This window comes from Streptopelia decaocto (assembly GCF_964273445.1).
Source record: "Streptopelia decaocto genome assembly, chromosome: 3".
NCBI classification, from domain to species: Eukaryota; Metazoa; Chordata; class Aves; order Columbiformes; family Columbidae; genus Streptopelia; species Streptopelia decaocto.
In genome coordinates this window covers 1,322,200-1,343,084 of record NC_138656.1, presented here as the reverse complement: position 1 = coordinate 1,343,084, position 20,885 = coordinate 1,322,200, and the positions used below count along the sequence as shown (strand labels likewise).

The 20,885-nt window shown below is 48.7% G+C and overlaps 1 protein-coding gene across 9 annotated transcripts in view; it reads right to left on the bottom strand.

Annotated features, from left to right (window-relative positions):
- SPTBN1 (spectrin beta, non-erythrocytic 1) overlaps positions 1 to 20,885 on the bottom strand; it is a 152,731-nt gene that overhangs the window by 87,112 nt on the left and 44,734 nt on the right. The window lies entirely within an intron of this gene.

Below are 20,885 nucleotides of genomic sequence, written 5' to 3'. Positions count from 1 at the left end.
TAAGCGCAGTTTGGTAAAGTTCAGCTCCAGCAGGTCCGTGGCTGCTCAAGCGAGGCCCACGGGTTAAACACGGCTCCCCTCGATCTCACAAGCCACCTCGGTATCTGAAGTGGCCAAAAGAGATGGAATTCAGCACCCGAAAACTGTCTTGTGAAACACCAACTGGGTTTCTGCTTCTCATTAAGTCAATAAAGAAATTCGCACAGATTGCAATTCACGCAGCTCTTAGTCAATTGCTTTTAAAAACCACTTGCATCACCTTCAAGGTCTTTCCTAAGTCAGTTAAAGGCAGCGCCTGCTGAATTACTGGGATAACTGGGAGTGTCCCGCTGTGCAGATGGCTCAGCTGGAAACACCGCCAGGGACCAGCTCACCAGCGTCCCTCCCACCTCCGTCCCTGCATCTACCCCTTGTTAACACTCTAACTGTGCGGACTTGCTCTGGTGCTGGGCCATCCAAAGGCAAATGCTGCTTGGTTTCTCTGAGACCGAAAAGTGACAAATGAGCAGGAAATCAGAGCCTGCGTTCTGGCCGGAGCCTGGAATAGCATCCTGAACGATGCTGGGGCTTTAGAGGGTTCATCTGCCCGCGCAGCTGGCGTGCCGAGGAATGCCGAGGAATACGGGTGGCAGCAGGCGAGGGCACTTCCACAGCCCGCGTACTTGTTGTACTATAAAACACTTACAGAGAAAATTCTGACTATGGAATTGCCTGAACTTCTGGATAAAGAAAAACCTGATGGCGGTAAGCCAATAGAAAGTGATCAAAAATATGAGCGGGCTGGATTAACGGTATGTTCACCATATCTACCACAAAGGTGAGCTTTCCAAGCACCTCTAAAGAATCCAGCTGCAAGTACCCATGGATGAAGATGCTGGTGGGAACACCTGGGACACCTTGTCTCATGGGCTGCCAGGAAGGCTGATGGATCGAAATGGTTATCAACAGGCTTCCAAACAAGCTACCAAAAATTCCTTCTGCAGTCACTGAGAATCTAAAGGACAACGTTTAGTATTATCGTGTTCCAGAAGCTATCTGTGGGTTGACCTTCACCAAAAGAATGTGAAAATACTGGGAAACTGTCTATAGGGGTATTTACCTTTTTCTTCAGTGGAACAGAACGAAAAGTCTGTTTGAGTATTTTTCAAGTGCTGTTTGAAAACCCTCGGGAAAGGAGTTTCCCATTTTCTGGTCTCTGCTCTCTCACGACCCAGCTTACGCCAAACAGAGCCCCGGGCTTTGGAAACCCGCTGCACCGGCTGCAGCGGCCAGCCAGCCTGGAACCGAAAATGAAACGTTCCCTCAGAAAAGATGTCAAACTGGGAAGCTGCTTGATCATTCCGGGAGTACTGTGATTGCCTAACGTCTAATTTATAGATATAAGTTTACACCTGTTACATTCATTTGAATTAAGAGCACTACAGCCAAGTTTCTGGTGACAAGAGATGCTGTGCAACATGTCGTCTTCAATCAGAACACCAGACCTGGAGGTTTCTACAACACTCCTCACTCCTACCAAGAACCTTGACAGAAGCGATGGGCACAAATTACACTTACAATGAGAGAACATTTGCAACAAGAGGACAACTGGACCTGCCTGTGCAAGGTGTGAACACCAGGTTCAGCTCAAAGCTGCCGCAGGGGATCGGCACAATCTCATCCTTCTCCCGCCGTCGCCCTCCGGAACCCGAGACGCGACGGCTCCGACCTCCCGACAGCAGCGGGGCTGCCAAGCCAGCAGGCCAAGGATCCCACCCGCCAACCGCTCGCTCTCTTGCACTTATTTTCCCTCTCCATTTCCACACCGCACCCCTCCCAGCCCTCTCATTAACAAATCTTCCAGCTCCTCTGACGGCTCATTGTTGCGGCTGGAGCTCAGGAGCGGGGAGCGAGGACCAGAGAATACAAAGCGCTACCTTCCAGCGCTGTCACCCACCGTAAAGCCAACACACACAGAACAAAACAGCGCTGAATTACTTTCTGACCGAAGTCACGCTTGAAGCGCTGAGACGCATTTGATAAAGTGGAACAGAATGGGAATGTAGCAGGGCAGAACAGCTACTTCAAGAAGTCTCTTCCACAGCGTACAGGTCCCAGTCCAACCAACGCACACGCAAACTGGGAGGTGCTGGTGGCCTGATGACACGTCCCGGCGTGGGGAGAGGAGCCCGGGCTGGTTTGGCTCTGCCCCCAAGTGCAGCGGGAAACCGCACCCAGGGAGAGGCCCACGGAGAAAAGGATGTTTCACCACCGAGGTTTTGTTCTGGGCTCTGGTTATTAGCGATATCTCACAGCCACGCAGGCATGGAAGTGATTTAAAGGGGCAGCCTGGAGAGATAACCTGCTGCACAGTCAGTGGGTTGTGAATTAGCAAATAAACAAACAAACAACAAAAACCAGACTGCGGGGGCGGGAAGGAGGGAAGATTCGCTAACACGCTTCCTAACGCAACAGCAACGCGGCCGGATCGACAGCTGCGCTGAGCAGCACACCAAGCTCCAGCCCACCAAGGAGCAAGCCCAAGCCGAGATTTAATAGACTTAAGACAGTGAAGTTACTCCATGATCAATTCTATCTGATCTCACACCAGCACTTGGTACCGGGATTCCCGAGCTAGTTCTGCTCATCAGCTCAGGGAGGTCTGCCCAAAGACCTGGCCTAGGAAACCATGTGGGTTTGGTCCCAGAGGCTCAAAGCTCCAGAACAAGTATTTCCTTCCGATGGGGAACCCCAAACCACATGCAAAGCTTTGCCTCTCAATGGCCAGACTTGGTGAAGCACTGGGGCATGTCACAGGGACCACATGGAGCCTAGCTGCTATTTCTTTAATGAAAACAAACCCCGAATTATCTTCGGTTGGTTAGTGGGCACCAACCAGGGGAAGGCGGCAGGTAAAGCCAAGGGCAGCGCCTGCATGTGCCCAGCTGAGCTTCTCAATGGACACCAGCTGTTAATTCCTCCCCACATTCCTCACATTTTTTGGCCAACTCCTGACAAGACTAACAGAAACCTTCCCCCTTAGGACTTCATCTGACGCATAGATAAAATAGTCAGGCAAGGCAAGGAAATATATATCATAATTGCTTTAATTGAAATGCATGCCTGTAGGTCCTCAGCGCATCCCTGCCCTTTGGAACAGGTTAAAGAGCCTTCATGCCATCTAAATTCAGGCCATTCGTTATTCAGGGCACTTGTGACCAAACAATTTGAGATGCATCCTGCGGGGAAAAAGCGGGCGGGATGGAATTTAAAACCCTGGGAAAGAAAGTGACAGATGTGGAGCAAAAGCCCAGAAAAGCTACATCTTAAATAACTTGGCTATTATTATTATTTTGGTTCTTTGATGTTTCAACTACAGCCTAAATTTGGGGTTTTCTGGGGGTAGGTATTTTAGTGCACATCGTCATGTGAGATAAAAGATATTGATCATTTTATTTATGATATAGCAACGACTCCTTCCAGGTTTCTCATGTCAGGTTGCTAATACAATTACCGCAGGTGTCTCAGCTGCTTTAAAAGGATTCCCAGAATATTCCTCCGCAGCGCTCACCACCAGCAGGACAAAAGCCTAAAAAATGACTTTGGAAAAGTCACACCAGATCAACCCAGCAGTTTTACCTGAGACGTCCCACCCATCTAGGACACCACCATTTATTTTTGCCCTGAGGTCTGTGATATTCAGTTCTAAGTAAAACAGACAAACAAACGAACCAATGACATTTAGCTCTTCCCAAATATCTAACTATTCTTGTTATAAACAACACGTAAACAGGGCCCCGGTGGCACACAGTGGCTTTTCCAGCCTTGCACACCCCGGGGATGGAAATGGGAAAAAATAACCCTGTTTTGGTGCGAGAGCTTTATGGATCGTTGCGTTGAGCTCCCAAAGCCTTTTCACACTGAGGTCTCAAACCCCATCCTGTGAGGCGCTCAGGAAAAACAACCAACCACACAAATAAATAGATTGTATTCCTGTGATCGCTCAGTTTCAACCAGTTCCCAGGTGCAAAGCCCCAGACCTGCCCACGAGCCCCACGGACACACAACACGCAGCAGCGAAACCCACAGAAAGCGACGACGCGTCAAATAGCTGCGGATCCGTCCATTCTGATCTGTGGGTTTGGGGCTGGCACGCTCCCAAGCCAACAGCTGCATTGCTTTTCTCCCTCCACAAACACTCCAAGTTCGCCAAAGCCCTGTTTGTGCTGGCAAACGCCCAGCGCTTTATTATTATGCACTATTAGTTCATAGTGAAAAATGTGCACTACAGGGGGAAAAAAAGTCCAGAGAAGCTAAATAATTGGGTACAGATGTTGAAGATTTATGGAGCTCTATCCAGCGGACAGTATCTGACATATTGTTTCTATCACCTGTTTGCTTTCTGTGTTTTTAATAAGATAACTATGCGTGCCATCCTAGCAGAACATTCTAGAATTCCTCCTTCAAAACCCAATCACTTTTGATCCCCACTTGCCTCCTCTCCACAACAATCCCTCTTCAAAGTCCCACAAATGCCACTTTATATTCATTTCATATTTAAATAAGCTCTTGGCTGTTGTTTTCATCATCTGGCAACTTTCAAACGCAATCAGACCACTTCATTCTTACTTCACGTCCCCAAAACTAAACCTGACACTTCATGCCAAATCCCCAGCATTTAAAATTCATAATCAAATATCTCATCGTCCCAAAGACACTGTTCTAAATACTTAATCATTTTCACATTATTTTTTCGTTCCTATTTACCGGCAAACACCATCTGCTCGGCGCCTTTGGGGACGTCGCTTCCCTGTGTTATACAGATGCCCAAACCACCACGAGTCCAACACTCAGGTTAAGCCACCGACAAAAGTGACCCCGTCCCAGCCAGATTTCCGAATTTTGGATCATTAAACGTGTTCTACAAAATACCTGCGATGTGCAAAGTACCGCAGCCGGCAGCAAATGTCGTGAAAGTAAAAAACACAGGAAGAACGTGTCATGGTTTTGCCATTTCCGACGCCATGGCCAGCGCTCTCCTCCCACCGGCACAGAACAACCAAACAAGATACGACCCCTCGGTTGTTTTCCCAAGGATTTACAAAAGCGGGTAAATCCCCACAAAAGGCTGGGTTTCTGCAAAGCCGCGTGCGACCGCTGACATTTCTGCCGCGATTTCCATCGGTAACCTGGCATTTCCCTGCACCTTCCCCACGGCGCGGAGAAACTCCTCCCGGAATATGATTTCACCCTTGGGATGATGCGGCTTACGCAACGCTGACTTATGCGGGTCCTGACCTCGTTACAGATTTAGACACTGTGCCCATATTAAACAAAAAGTAGATCTGGTAAATTTGGAGCGTTGGAAAAAAAAAAAAGTCTATGGAGATTTAAGTTTTCCTACAGCTCTGAAATAGCGTTTGTCAATCACAATTGCACTTTTGGGTCAAAAGAGGTCAAAAAAATGAATAATCCCTCTTTAGACACTATGTTCAGCAAGTGGGTGGTGTGACGGGTCCATGCCCCTTCTCTACACTAAACACGAGTGAAGAGACGGTGCAGACACGCTGGTGGGTCTGTCCAGCTCCTCCGCCCGCCCAGCGAATCCAGATGGCAAAAAGAAACGTTAACAAGTGACAAGTAGAGCAAAGTTCCATTTACATCACTAAGTGTTCTTCCACGGATGGGAAGCCAACATGTGCCATGCAGAAAATTCTCTCCGCTTTCTTTGTGGACAAACCGAGCGAGGCAGCATCTCCACTACCCACCAACTCCGTTCCTTGAGCAGGTTTTGAGCAGCAGACGGCCTGAAATCCTCAGCCAGCTCCATTTCATTTGTTTCTTTCAAGTGTGTAAGAAGTCAGGTGCTTTGTTTCTTTACTACGTGGCTCAGGAACCGTGGAGAAACCGTGTTGTTTCCCTCAGCATCTGCACAGGCCGCCCCAATCTGCTCTAAATCCCAACCTGAAGTGCAGATTTCAACCTGACCAACCACGTCCAAGGACAAAAGTGCTGCTGGCTCATAGTGTTCAGCTCCACTACAGCTCTGCTTTCTCAACTCACACTCCTGCGCGATACGAAGGAACAAACCTCATTTATATTTTAAAAGTAGAAGATTCTCACATATTTAAGACTCACACCTGCAGATTTACAGCAAAATGAAAAACAACACGCAGCCCTGAAGCCATTGAGAAGGTACTAATCCCAATCATCTTCCACCTAATGACTGTTTACTCCACAGCCCTTTCAAAGCTTGGATGCTCTCCAGATCTTCCTGCTTTTCCTTTCTCCTGCCCATCTCGGGGCAGATAAAGCAACCGAGGAGGACAGAGCAACCTGCGGGAGGACAGAGCGACCCCCGGGGAGGACGGAGCGACCCCCCCGGGGAGGACGGAGCGACCCCCCCGGGGAGGACGGAGCGACCCCCGGGGAGGACAGAGCGACCCCCCGGGGAGGACAGAGCGACCCCCCGGGAGGACAGAGCGACCCCCCCGGGGAGGACGGAGCGACCGCCCCGGGGAGGACGGAGCGACCCCCGGGAGGACGCTCTGCTCTGCGCCAGCTCTGCAGGCTCTAAAAGCCTCGTTTCCTGGGGGAAATCCTGAGCATTGTTGCCCTTGCAAGGCAAAAAATAGGCTCTGAAAGCATTGCCAAATAGTACAGAGGAGAAAATCTATATATACAGAAAACTTCTTTTTTGAAGGATTTCAAAACAGCGATTTGCTTTACAGTTTTAAAGGCAGCAGTTCTATAACTCCTGCTGGGAATAGATTTTAAGGGATCATACAGATCCACCCCCTTCACTTGTTTGAAGTGATGCTCACTGTAGTTTGGCAGGGATTTTTTAAGGGAACAATTAATAGTGACCAAACGATCCCACTGTCCTGCTACCCAACCAGCTGTGTTTCCACCTTGCACACATCTGGAGCAAACCCAACTCTCCTCATTACCGAAACGCGGTGAAACGGCTCATTAGTGCAAGCGCGACACTACCGTCGGCCTCCAGAGACCTCGCGGATCCCAACTCCCGTTTGAGCGAGGATGGCGGCTGTTGCGGCAATAAAGCAAAACCACGACCAATCCAATGCGCTGCAATCGATATTTTAAATGAAATCAGTCGAGCCCGTGTTCAAATCGGGTCAGCAGTAATTAAAGCATCCTTATTTGGAACAGCAAAACCAGAAAACCTGCATTTCGCAAAGTGAATACGTTAATGGGAGCGTTTTGAAATGCGTGATGCACCCGTAAGAGGCTTTAACCTAAACCTGAGGATTACGCTCTGCTGGCTTTTCCATTATTCCGCACTCCATTAAACCCCACGCGCCGGGAAGGCAGCAAGAGGTTAAAGCAGCCCTGCGATCCTTGCTCAGCCCCTTCTCCTCCTCAGGATCCTGCTCTTGGGTTCTCCTTGTGCAATACTTGCCACTACGGCCGGAATGAAGCACTGAGGGTGGAATTCGATACCAAACATTTCTATCAGTGACGGCGTCAATGGCAACACAATGCACAGAATTAAGCCTGGTAACTGCACCAGCGATCGCAGAACTGTCCCCTCTTGTATCTGGAATGATCTGCTTGGTTGACTCCATCTTAACACAGCGATTCAGCCATTTTAATTCCTGCCCGGCTGGAGTTGGCTTTCCCCACGCCGCACACCGGGCTCCGCGTAAAGCACGTGCAAGAGAAGGTAAAACAAATAATCATAATAATAAAGTGAGCCTAGAGCGCGGTAACGGGATTGAATATGTAAAAACGCAGAATTTTCAGATTGTCCCTGGCTTCTTTTTCCAAACAGGCATCTCAGGAAGAACTCTGCGGTCTGGTTCTGTTGAGAGGGTACCGATGAACAGGGCTGTGTCTGTCCCGCCCTCAGGAGCAGCCCCGGAGGGAACGCTCGGGGTCCCAAGGCGTGGGAGGGAGCCGGCGCACCCCAGGTGCACAAACCGCAGTCCTGCCCTGAGCTTCCCTCCCGCAGGCTGCCCCGAATCCTCCCCATTCCGCGCGCTCTGCCCAAAAACCTGTCGCATCTCTGTGCGGAACAGGCAGGTGGATGCAAATCCTCAGCGTTTCTGCACCTGCACGTTAACGCCCACGAACCGGAGCTGCCTTCGCCCAAACCGGAGCTGCCTTCGCCCAAACCGGAGCTGCCGGCACAGCCACGGCCACTTGGGCATCCCCCTTGATCCCCAGGGATGGCTGTGGCTGCAGCGCTTCAGGCTGGGGAAGACATCAAACCAAAGGGCTCACCTGCAAAATTCAGGGTGTGCTTTGGTCCTGCTGCAGCGCTCTGACTCCTGCGGTGATCCGAAGGGATGGCAAAGCAGAAGAGAAACCAAACAGCAAGTCCTCTCAAATATTCATTTCTGACATTCCACAAAACTAATGCAAGAAGCAGAAAAACAGCACAGAGCCTTCCAGGGTAGCAGCAGATCAGGGAAACAAGCTCCAGGCAACAGATGAAGCTACACTGTCCATTCTGGGGCTCGTCACCATGCGAGTGCCCCGAGTACAATCCCTTCATCCAGATCTTTCACAGTAACACTGCGCTCCGTAACTGCTGAAAAGCTGCTGTAGCGATAAAAACACCCTGGACAACCATGACAAAAAGATATTTGTGCTGACTACCACATCCTTGTTTACCAATTACAAAACCAGCATGAAAAACACGGTTATTACCTGAGTTACAAACATCGAGAGAAAAACATCCACTGAGCAGGAGTCCTAATTTAATCCATCCAGAACAGCTGTAGAGGACAGACCCAAACAAGCCATATTTGACACAGATAGATTAGACAGATGGTACAGTCCGGTATAAAGGGGATTTGTGCCTGCTTGACTTTGACATGGCTGAATTACTTATTCATTGCAGACACAGAAGAGTTATGCTGCATATTTTACAAAGATTTATTGCCTATTAAAACTTCATACCATTCAAAATTGTCACGCGTTCTGCACAACAAAATAAGGATTGTTTTGCAACTTAATTGTGCGTTTAGTATTTAACTGGCAATACACTGGTGCAGAATCTCTTTGCAACCTGTGAATTTACGCAAGAACGGGGAAAATCAACGGAAAGGTGGAGAGAAATCCTGATTTAAAAATCAAAGCTCTGAATTCCTGAAGGCTGCTGAATGGCTCCGGCTTGGCGCAAGAACCCTCTGTGTTCACCGGCTCGCTTCGCCAGCGGGTTCTCTCGGGACCCCGGCGAAGAACAAGATTAAAAGATGTTATTTCAGGGAATTCAGGAGGGGGCGAAACTCGAAATCCCATCCATCTCCTCCGCTCCCACACGTATCCAACAGGACATAAATGACACTTCGCTCCCAGTCTCCTCCCAGCACCAAAGGAGGAAACGACAAGATCATCTCCCACTCCAAGTTTAAAATTTGCCTTGGCATCACCCCTTTTAGCTACAGAACGAGCAGAAAATCAGCAATAATGTTTTACCCTCCAAATAACAATCTCTGTAGTTCTCTACGCACCTCATGGGAGACAAACCACATTCAAAACCGGAGTAACTTTCTTACCCGCAGCCAGAAGCTTGAATGTGCACCAACACCTGCCATCAACAGGAACTGTGGTGTCTCCCTCGCTGGGCTGAGCGGACCGGTTCCCAGCGGCCGCGTCTCCAGCCGGGGCTGTGCAGGAATTCTCCAGCCCCACCAGCGCTGCCGGGGCTTTCATTTCTCTTTTATTCCCCCCCAGATCCCAGGGCACCTGAGCGCACGTGAGCCCGGGCCGTGCGATGCGCCCGCGCACACAGAAGGTACCAGCACCAACGTTTGCGGGTTTTCTCACCTTTACAAAGCTGGCGCTGATTCCAAGCTACTTGAAAAAGTCACATTTATTGCAGTCATTAAAGCATTTAGTGTAAAGGCCACGGTTTCCACTCTTGAAGCGCAGCTCTGTTAGTCTGGCAAGGAGGATGCTATCCGGGTAGGATGCCATTTTACCAATACTTGTAATTTAAAAGAACGAGTGAGGCTATTTCAGGATGGCCAAATGCCACCTCCAGAGATCACCAAGTGCCACCACATACCCACACAAACGCACGACCTGCAAACACTGGCCATCCAGCCAGATTTATTTGTTTTCATTATAACTAAAATGTAACACAGAGAAGAATAAAAATGAACTTATTTGGGAGGCCAGCCCTGTGGTTACAGTCCGTGTGTTTTGCCCAGATAACACCACCAGCGTCCAGAATTTAATCACTGCAGTGTGTTACTAAATTAAAACAACGCACTGAACCGCTTGCCCAAGTGAGCACTGGCACGGCACTAAGAGTATGTCGGCGGCTTTGCATTTAAAATGTTACCAGGACTTGAGCAAAGACACGGCAGGGCTGGCAAACTGCAAACACCCCCCGTTTCACACACATCGGTGCCACCTTCCAGACACTACATTTGGCCTTGATTGCTGAAGCTACCACCACATTTCTTTCTGTATATATTCAAGCCAAGAAGTTACCTTCAGCATGAGTGCAGGCACAAGCGCTAGATCTGAGGGATGTAATTTAATACAAATAAACATGCTTCAATAATACCAGCTCCACTTACGTCAACAGGTGATCTGGACAAGAGAAAAATCATTAGCTAATGTGCAGCAAGCAGAGGCCTTTCCAAAGCAGGACCAAACCGCGTGGGCTCGGTCTATGAGCAGCCTCTCCTCACTTAATAATGTGGTTTTTTATGGTGTTTCATCCGTGACTGGTCGCGCCCCTCTGGGTTCACACGCTTTGGGATGCGTTTTGGTCAGAGAGCGCCAGGCTGCGAGCGCAGAGCCCAGGTGGGAGAGCAGGGGGACCGTGCCTTTCTCGGGACGCTCCTGGAGATGGGGGCTCCAACCAGCTGGCGCCCGCGCTGCCCAGACAGACGGACGACACGGAGATTTAGCGTCCTCCTCGCTTACCGCCGGCGCTCAGTCCCACAGCACGTGTCACCCAGCCCAAAATGCCACCTCTCCCGGGGTGAACCCGGGACAAGCTCATAGCGGCACAGGCCAAAATAACGCTTATTTTTTAAAAAGCAAAGGATCCACCTAGCTGGAGGGCACCCACCAGCAAAACACAACTGGGTCAGCAAGGGTAAGTTGATAAATTAAATATTCCTGCTGGTCTATCACACACAAGCCAAACTAGAGAACGGAATGGAAAGAAAGGATCTGTTTCCCGCTGAACTTCCCGGGCAGTCAGCAGACCAGTACTCACTGCTCACCTGCGCCTGGATTCTATGGGCAAATTCGATTTGCTTTTGCAGCAGATGACAACTCAAGCACCCATCTCAGCTCAGCAGCATTTGCTGCAAGCCCTTCCGGACTGCATCTCCATGAGAAAAGTTGTGCACTGCTTGGCTCCCTTCCTCACCTCATAATATCATTAAGATGACATTCAAGCCACATAAGTACATTTTTTTCCCCCCACTAAATACACAATGGTCATTTCTGTTTGTTTGTCCTTTATTTTACCCTAGGGGAAATCCTCTTGTCCAATAGCTTTTTGTTGATGGCAAGTTCAAGGAAATTATTTTGCTGAAATGGTATTATTAGATTTTACATTAATTAATTTACAACAGCACTGAGGGGGGGGAAACAAGCACCTGCCTTTCATTTGTTGTTCTTTCAGGATGGAGGCTGAGGGTGTCAACACATGGAACTTGCCAAGCCCTTGATCTCCCCACCCAGCCCAATCATTCCCATCGCACCCACCCTTGTCAGCGGCCTCCCAAAGGCAATTAGTGGTTTGCTGGGATTTCCAGCCCTCCCGCCACAACCAGGCAGGGCTGGGCCACCTCTGCACCTCCAGCCCAGCACCGCTCGCACCCCCCGAGCAAAACCAGCATCCCAGCCTCGGCCCGACAGAACTCTGCCAACGCACGCTGCTATTTTCAATTCCCACTTCTACTTTCACATTCCTTCCGGTCCGTTATTTCCTCCATTTGATTGCAGATCCTCTTCACTTTCCTTCGATCCATTTCCTGCTTCTTTCTTTCTCCCACCCACTCGTACATTGTTCAACAACAACAGATTAGAGTTGGAAAAACAGGGGTGAAGCAGCCTCGGCCCCATTCCTACGCTGCCCCGGCCTTGGGAACAAACCTTTGACAGGCTGAATACTGAACTTCTCTGGCAAGACTAATGAAAGAATGTCTCCATTCACAGCTATTCTGAATGCTGCAAGGAAGGCTCCATATTTGAATATTGGAATTGTAATGGCAACTGCAAGAGGAAGGGCCTATTTTAAGCAACGCCCTGACTTTATGGGTGCCTCACAATGGGGGCACTGTAATGCAGCGGGAGGCAATCAAAGGAGAGACTGTGACATGGTCCATTTTGTGCACAGGGCTCGCGCTTCGTGTGCCATTTCGGATTCTGCACGGAAACAGAGTTTGGGAGATTTACCATCGTCTCCAACAGAAACCACCACGCAGCGAGGGCAGAAAATCAGTAATTCTGACGGATTCTCAGCATATCCAGCTGCTGAAAGCAGCCAGGTGCCAGCTCGGGCTGCAGCTATAACGGGGCTGGAGCCGAACGCTGCAGGGTGACCTGCCCCGGGACAACGGCTCCTTTCTTCCTCACCCCTCCACAGGCCTTGGAATTCAAAATAACAAACCAAACCAAAACACCACACTGTTAAAATTAACTATATGCTCATATTAAAAAAAATAAAAGCTCAGCTACATTTCTCTGTGTTTGTTTGGTTTCTTTTTGCCCTGGTACTCAAATTACAAAGCCTCCTCCTCCTCAGTGATGCTCCGACAGCCTGTTGCCTTCATTCTGAAACCAGCGACTCAGGAAGAAACCCAGAACGCTTTGTTTGGCTGCTTTCCCCCCAGAAAACACAACTTTTAAACAATATACTGTCAAATAAAACACTACTATTAATGTTGCTGCTGCCCATCCAAACCCACCCCATCACATGGGACTGCAGAACCATCAGGAACCGGCTCAGGACACAGGAACACTGCGGTGCCCACAGACCAAGGATCACTCTTGGTCCCACCAGCGATAAACCCACATCCAAACGTGCCATGTGCTCATCACCCGTGCCCACAGGCCACAGCATTTCCCCAAATGCGGCAGTTTGGAAGTCGGCTTCCCAGTGCCGGTGGGAGGAACCCAAACGAAGAATGTAGTGCTCCCGGTGACAACAAAAATGGGGAGCTTGCTTTAATTTTAACAACTTCGCGGAAGGCAACTCTGTACAAAGCATTCCAGTCTGCGACTATACACTGAGGCCAATCCAGACAAAAAGAAACTAAGTGGCGTATTTCACCACAGTTCATATTTTCTCATTACCGGTAACTTAAGTACTTTCCGTTCTGGGAAAACAAGATTATCATTTAGAACAGTGGATCAAGACAAACGAGTTTGCCATTTGCAAGAGCGATTCAACAAAGATCTTTAGGAGCACTCCCAGCCCAGTGGGGACTGTGCTCCATATTCCAAAACCCTCCAGTCCCAGCTCAACCAGAACTAGTAAAGCTGGGATGTCCATATGGTGACACAAGCCCGGCCAAAACACACGGAGGAGTCAAACAGGACCGTAATGACCAGTATAAACCAGCACCGACACACACGTTCAACACCCATCAAGTTTAACCTGCAAATACTTCTGACCGGTGCATGAACCACAAGGCACAAAGCAATTAAAAATATGGTTTGTTATCACAGTAATATTCGCATAATACTTATTGATATGTATTATAAGCATGGTTTCAGAGCAGTCAGCCCAAGGTGAACCGCCCATCTCTTCAATCCTTTACTAACACTCTGGGAAGGATAAAGCAGTCCTGCTGCCTGCATAGGGACCATTCCTCAGCATTCCTCACCATCAAGCATTTTAGCCTTCAAAAATTGCAACAGTTTGATCAATCCACAAACCAGAACATTAAAAATACACATGAAGTTATTTTTGGCCTTCTTTTATATATTTGCATGCCCTCCTATCTCTCTTCACAACACAAAGTGATACTACAGCCAAGCCACTAAGCATCAGAAAGGAGATGTGTTCCTATAAAAACATGCATAAAACTTGTAATGGTAAGACTGCTACAGGCGCCACTCTAATCGAGTTTGCCGAAAATTAATTTCAGGCCCAAAGCTCATCCCTGGCTCCTTGGCGTCCTGCCACGGCTTATGGCAACCACCATTTAAACCCCAAAGCAGCTGTATTACCCCGGAACAAGGCGAATCGCCCTTCGGGTGACACGTCGCTTCCTCGTCGCGTGGAATCCGGGGAACTTTGTGCCTCCCTGAACTCTGCGGGCACCACGAGCCGCCGCAGCCCCAAGTGACTCACGGTGTTTTCTGCACCAGCTGTAGAAACATCTCTGAAATGTCTGGCGCGCCCCCCGCCAACGCCGAGCTGCACCTGCCCCGACGCCACGCGCTCCTCACCCGCAGCTCCGGAAAACACAGCCCGCGCCCTCGCCCTCCGCCGGCTCCGCTGCTTCACAAGAGGGGCCCAGGTAGAGCCACCGACCCTCTGGTTTCCCTCAGCAATAGATATCGAACCAAGCACCTCCAGGTCCTGCCTGGTATCCAAACGCTGATCTCTGTGACACAGCACCGTCTCACTCAGGATTTACTGCCCCATCAGGGTTACTGGGTAAAAACACAGATAAGAGCCACGTGCTCCCTACCGCTCGCACCTGCCCACAAAGCAGGTGCCACCACCCTTGACTCCTGCACTTATTTACACTTTGCTACCTTTTCACAAAATCCTTTTGTTTCTAACGTGGTTAGGAAATGTAACTGAGCAACACAGAATTATCTCAAATAGGTTCTTCTGCATCTTTTTATGCAAAGGTGATTTAAAACCTCAAGCCACACACGGCGATGAAGTAAATCAGCCCAACTGATGCAGCAACGCAACCTGGAACAGCTGGGGACCCAAACCCTCTGTCCTTCAGTGCAGCAGAGAAAGAAGGACCCTCGTGTCACAATGAGAATAGGCATAGAAGACCCCTCTTTCCTTACTAAACCAAGTGAAGAATGTGGCTGAGAGTTTCATTACTGACCTGGCAGACAGTGGAGGTCATTAGTACACCATGGTTGTTTTGATACTTTTCTAGGAAAAATGCATTTCATTATTTGTGGCATTTGTTTAACTCAAAATCATCTTCTTGTTGTTTGTCTGGCGCACAACGGGAACAGATCTCCTCCCCCATTTTTCAGGCCCCTGGGGCAGTTTAACGTATTATTAGTCATTATTCACATCTCTTATTTAAATCACGCAATTTCAGTTTGCACCTCCTAAGATATAGAGACAATCTGAAGTTGTGCAAGATTGAAAAACTACAAAGCTCAGTGAAACTCTGATCAGATTGTACTTCATGTGGTGGGTTTTTTTGTTTTACCTTGGGTATTTTGGTTTGATTTGGTTGGGGTTTTTGTTTCGTTTGGGGTTGTTTTTGTGGTTTGGTTGGGTTTTGGTTTGGTTTCTGCATGGGTTTTTTTGTTTGGTTCGGGTTTTTATCGTTCACCTCGGCCCCACGCGTTGTAAACCAGCGCAACCAAGTAGAACATAAAACCAGTATAACGACTTAGAGCACTCCAGATTTTTTTGTCCTGCATTTCATTGTTCTGTACCATTTCTACTTTGGTTTTTCCTTGCCCGGGTCCCTGCAGCAACGCAACCGCGCACGCAGGGAGCGGCTATTTGGGCGCGGGTCCTCGTGCCGCAGCTGCGCACCAGGGCCGCTCACCAGCACCTGCTGACTCAGGACATTAGAGCCTCGCTCCAAAGCGCCGGCCCCCGCACTTTCCTCACACTATCCCATTTAGAAGCCAACTCATCCTCTTTCCGTAAGAAACTAATTTAGGCATCACAGGTTTTAAGTTTAAATGGCTTATGCCACCGACTAAAGCTGCGCAGATTCTCCTGTTGACAAATTTGACGTGGGGCTGAAAATCAAGAACCATATTGGTAAACCGCCGGTTGTTTTATATGCAAGTACTAATTGCTCGCAGGCAGCGCCTTGTACCAAAAGCCCGTCCCCAACAAGCAGCCCCGGCGGGTCCGAGGCCACTGAGCTGATTCATCTCTCCCCTGGCGCTGCCACACAGCTCACGGTCAATCTGAACACGCTGCTTCCAACCTACAGCAAGGTAAAAAATCCACCTCGTTTCCCACTCAGGTAACTGTGAAGATGATCAAACAGCTTTTCCTAAGCTGGGGCTGTGGGGTTTGTGCCCCACTCCTGTGGGTTTAATACAGCTTGTCTGTCCTTACCTGCAGCCCTACCCTGCTAAAGACTGGAGGGGGACGTAAATGTTGCTAAGATGCAAACAGATTATATTACCCAAATAAAAAAATCTCCTGAAGCCTCAAGTCAATAATCCATTTTTAGGAAAGAATTTGTGCTAAAATGAGGTAAGCGATAACTCTGCAGATCTCCTGTTATCCCCGGTGCTATTTTAGGGAGCGGGTGACTGCATTCGCGCTTGTCGCATAGTCCTGCTCCCCATCTGCTGGCACATCCCCAGCGTGCCGGCGCGGAGCTTATCTCCCGACACGGCCACCGAGGCTTTCCCACAAAAACCCACCCACCCCTCCGTGGCGAGAGGTCACTCGGTACCATCGGCCTCCCAGTGAGAAAAACAATTGGGAAAAGCTTCTCTGATGCCAAAAACGCAAATGAATCAAATACAGCAGGCTCCAGTGGCTGTGCTATCAAAACCTGAAGGCTGCAAGGCAGATCTGCAACTGGTGCAAGCCAACGTGTTTCCACCAATGGCAACCGGCTTAGGATCTGGCCTCCTAAAAGCATTTAAAGTCACAATAAGAACACGTTACTCTAAAAAAAGGTTAAAGAAAATAATTAGCACTTAATCCATTCACCTTTGACTATCATGAAATTGTAGAATTATTCGTAGTATTATGCACAGAAAAAGTTCACGATATTTTAAGTTACAAAAAATAGAGCAAGCGTTAAACTAACTGGGTTATCTTTACCACAGATGGACCCTACCTGACAAAGAATACCTGGTAACTTAAGGTGAACTGTAAATGGTTGTTTGAAGCCCATTTTTTCCCCCAACATACTGAAGCCACGAGCTCCCCACCAATGCAAAGATCTCCATCTATAGAAGACCTTGGCCTTGTACTTGGGGCTGAACCCCCCAATGAAGGTGAAAAACCTCCCTGTATCAAATTCAGGGATCAGCATCACCCTAAAATACCAGCGCCAGGCGGCCCAGAGGAGCCTGCGTCACCTCCACCAGCCACCAACACCTCCAGCAATGGGCAGAATGCAAACCCACAAAGTCTGGGACGGGGTGATCCCCGCTGAGCGCTACAGGCACCCAGCTGAACCCCGAATTGTGAGACTGTAGTACAGTCTGAATGTGATGCTCTGTTTTAAGAAAGCTTAAGGAAAACTTTAAAAAAGGACAGAACTAAAGGTCTGTTGTCCCTCCAGACTACGGCCAGGAAGGATCACAACTGCCATTCAATCACCTTCCACAACGGCAACCAACACATGAAGCGTAAATGCTTTGTTAATTAATTGGCTGCTTCCAATACATTAACCCACGTGCCATTCCCTCAGGTGGGCAATGGAGCGGCGTATCGAAGCTTGTCGTGTTTGCTTTGGGTCTGTGTGTCCTCATCTCCAAGCGCATCCGCCACCAGCTGAACTGAATCTTGGTGAGGGTGCGCACAACCACCCACCTTCCCAGAGCGAATCCATGGCACACCCCTCCCGCGGACCCACCGACACGGGCTGGCAGCTGCCCAGCCCTGCCAAAGCCCATTTCGGGGATCACTCCATGCTCTCCCAATGGTGCTGAGCCACGTTTAACAAAACCAAGCCCAGTGGGCACTCCAGTAAACATGAGCTGCCAGTCAATCCCTACTCCTTCCTAAAAACAAACAAAAAAACCCTTTGCTACTTCTTTGCAAGTCTTTTCGAGTGGCGGGTCCGCAGTTTCTCCAGTTACTTGCAGGAGGATTCTCGCGTCATGTTCTTACAACTATAGTAACTCCAAGCAGCGTGACTGTGACGGAGGCGCAGAAATGGTTTCCTCTTGCGCACGCAAACACAACGCGGAGCCTCAATCCCACAACATCGCTCCTCGGTGCCTCTCACAGACCAGAGCCCAATCGCTCAGCAGGTGGAACCTCAGCATCTTCCAAAAAGAGCACAGCATATGCTGGGAACCCCAGCAAACAGAACAGCCACTTAATCTGGAACATCTACCTGTGACCAGCTTCGCAGCAGCGTATTTTTAGCCCTAGGAACGGGGTGTTAATGACACACCTCTCCCGTTCCAGCGGCATGCCGGGTATGACCCGCTCGGCTATTCGGAGCATCCAACAGGTGGGTCTCAGCATCTGCTGGCACAGATTTCCACACCCAGCTGCTCCTTTCTTCAGTTGCTGCTGCACAACCAACCAGCAGACTCCTTCTTTTTAAAGTTCTAATGCTTAGCACACTCAAAACACCGTGAAATAAAAACGACTGCGCAACAGCATAATATGTTTCTCTAGTGGTAGTGGGGACGTGCCAAAGAGATTCCTGGTGTGCTAAAAACATGCAGCTTGAAAAGAAATATACATATCAGTTTGTGCAATACATAGAGAGATGAGCAGGAGGAAAGTGAAAGACATGGAAAAGAACACCCTAAAATTTTCACCATTCAACAAGAAAAAAGACCTTCCAGAGAAGAGGCTGGAAAAAAGTTAATGGTGCAGAAAAGCAATAGCTCAAGTCAACCTTAATCTGCCCTTGGCCACAGGAAGACTCCCACAAACCCCAAGCACAAACATTATAGGTTGCTGTGTATCTTTTCCTAATCACATCTTACTGCAGGTAGAAACGTCCCCTTCAGACACAGCCCTACCCTGCCATCCTTCTCAAACCACCAGGACATCTGTTAGAACTCAACCATCACCAATACACACAAACACACGCAAACCTGGGCTTTTTAACCAGGAACGGACAGGAAAAATGTGTCTGGGATTAACACGAAAAAGCAAGCAAGCTGGACAAAACAAAAAAGGAGCTGCCTGCTTGAACATATAGAATTGATCACTCTGTTCAATAACCTACCAGGCATAAGAAAAACTCCTTACATGTAATATCTCTGAACCCTTTTTTCATTAAAGGAAAGCAAAGCTCGCAAGGTCCAGCTGTAACTGCTGCAACAATGTACTCATGTTCATTAAAAAAACAAATTCACAACAGATCATTTTAAGAGTAATAATAAAAATCTGACAAATGAAAACCAGATGCGGAGAAAAGATTCTAAGCGAGGGGAAAGCAGCGTTCAATGCGGGCGCCCTGCAGAACGCTGGTTATACACCAGCATCTCACCACTGAAAGTCAAAAACACCCTGGGGTTGCTCTGATGGGAGGTCGCCCAGTTCAGCCCAGTTTGCAGAGGTTTTCCTGGAACCGGGAGCGGGTCTGTGGTCCCAGATCCCAGCCGGGCAGGATTTAGGAGCTGACTCATGGGTGATGCTGAATTGCCGGGCCGGGTTTTAACGTGTGCCCAGCTCAGGTGACGACGGAATTTAGGTGCCTGGAGAGATTAACTGTCTAAATAACTTTTGCAGTCCGAGCCTTAAACATCTGCAAAAATAGACCTTCCCATCTGTGTTCCACAAAATATGTCTGTGTACTCCTCGCTAATGAAATACAATGCTTATTTTACAAGTAATCCAATTACAAATATTAAATCCTGTAACTGAACCACGTTAGAAAAAAAATAAGCTTAGTCAGGGGACGTAATATAAAGGAACATTACGGGCCCACCCAATAAAGGGGTTTTAACCGATTAAATTCTATGTATGTTGAAGGAAAACCAAAGCATCTTTCACAAAATGGTTGTTGTCCGTGTGAGGGCCACGCAGCAGCGTTCTGGTCCCCATCCATGCAGCATGAGCACTTTGCCCCTCTCCGTTCCGCCTCTGCGCGCAGGCAGCTCCGTCATTCCAAAGCCTGCAGGATTCGTGCCACCATGGAGATGAACCAGCATCCCTAATGCTTTTTGCCACACAACTGCTGCAAGCTCCTCTTTCATCCAAAAATGCTGCATCCTGCTCTAGCGGATACGGTTTACTGCACTTAACCTGCATTACAGAGAAACGCAAAGCGGGCTCCGGTTCCATCACCTGACCTCTTTTTTAGCACCCGGTTTACGCTGCAGCATGAAGGAACAAAATATTTGCTGCCTATTTGATGTATGGCCCATCTAGCGCTGGCTGTGGCACAGCAGCCAGCCCAGCCCCACAACCACTGCTAAGTCATGGGGGCATCGCAACAGCCGGGAAAAAAGGAATGCCAGCAGATAACAACAATTCTTTAGAAATCGCGTCTAGCTGCCATCAGCCACCCCTCCCCGCTCTTCATTCCGCACCGTTTCCATTGCCTGTCTCTCCCTCCAGAGGCTCCTGAGTGCACACAAGTCCTTCCAGCGCATATTTCCTGCAATGGCCTGAGCAGCCACAGCCTCCCCTGACATTTCCACATGGCTGATAGGGCTCTGCAGAAATGGCTCTGCCTCTGGAATCCTTGCATTGTTCCCCAACACGTCTTTCGGCACAATACGTTCACAGGGAATAGCAGGATCTTTTTTTCATTGGCTAGACAGTTCAATAAGCAGGTTTCATAATATTTCTATCCTGTCAATAAAGGTCAAAGGCTGCACTGAATGCTCTGGATGCTGATAGCCGATGTTTATTGCCTCTTACAGTAATCCTGCTCCTGATTTCGCACACTAAGCATTTATACCTATGGACGATGTTGAGTAAGTGCAATCTAGAAGTACAGATCACTACTCATCTTTAAATAAGGATCCATTTTACTCTCAGCTGAAAACACCAAAATTACAGAATCAATTACCCACTCTAGTTTTGTATTATCGCTCCAAGAGCAAAAGAACCCGCCTCAGCAGAG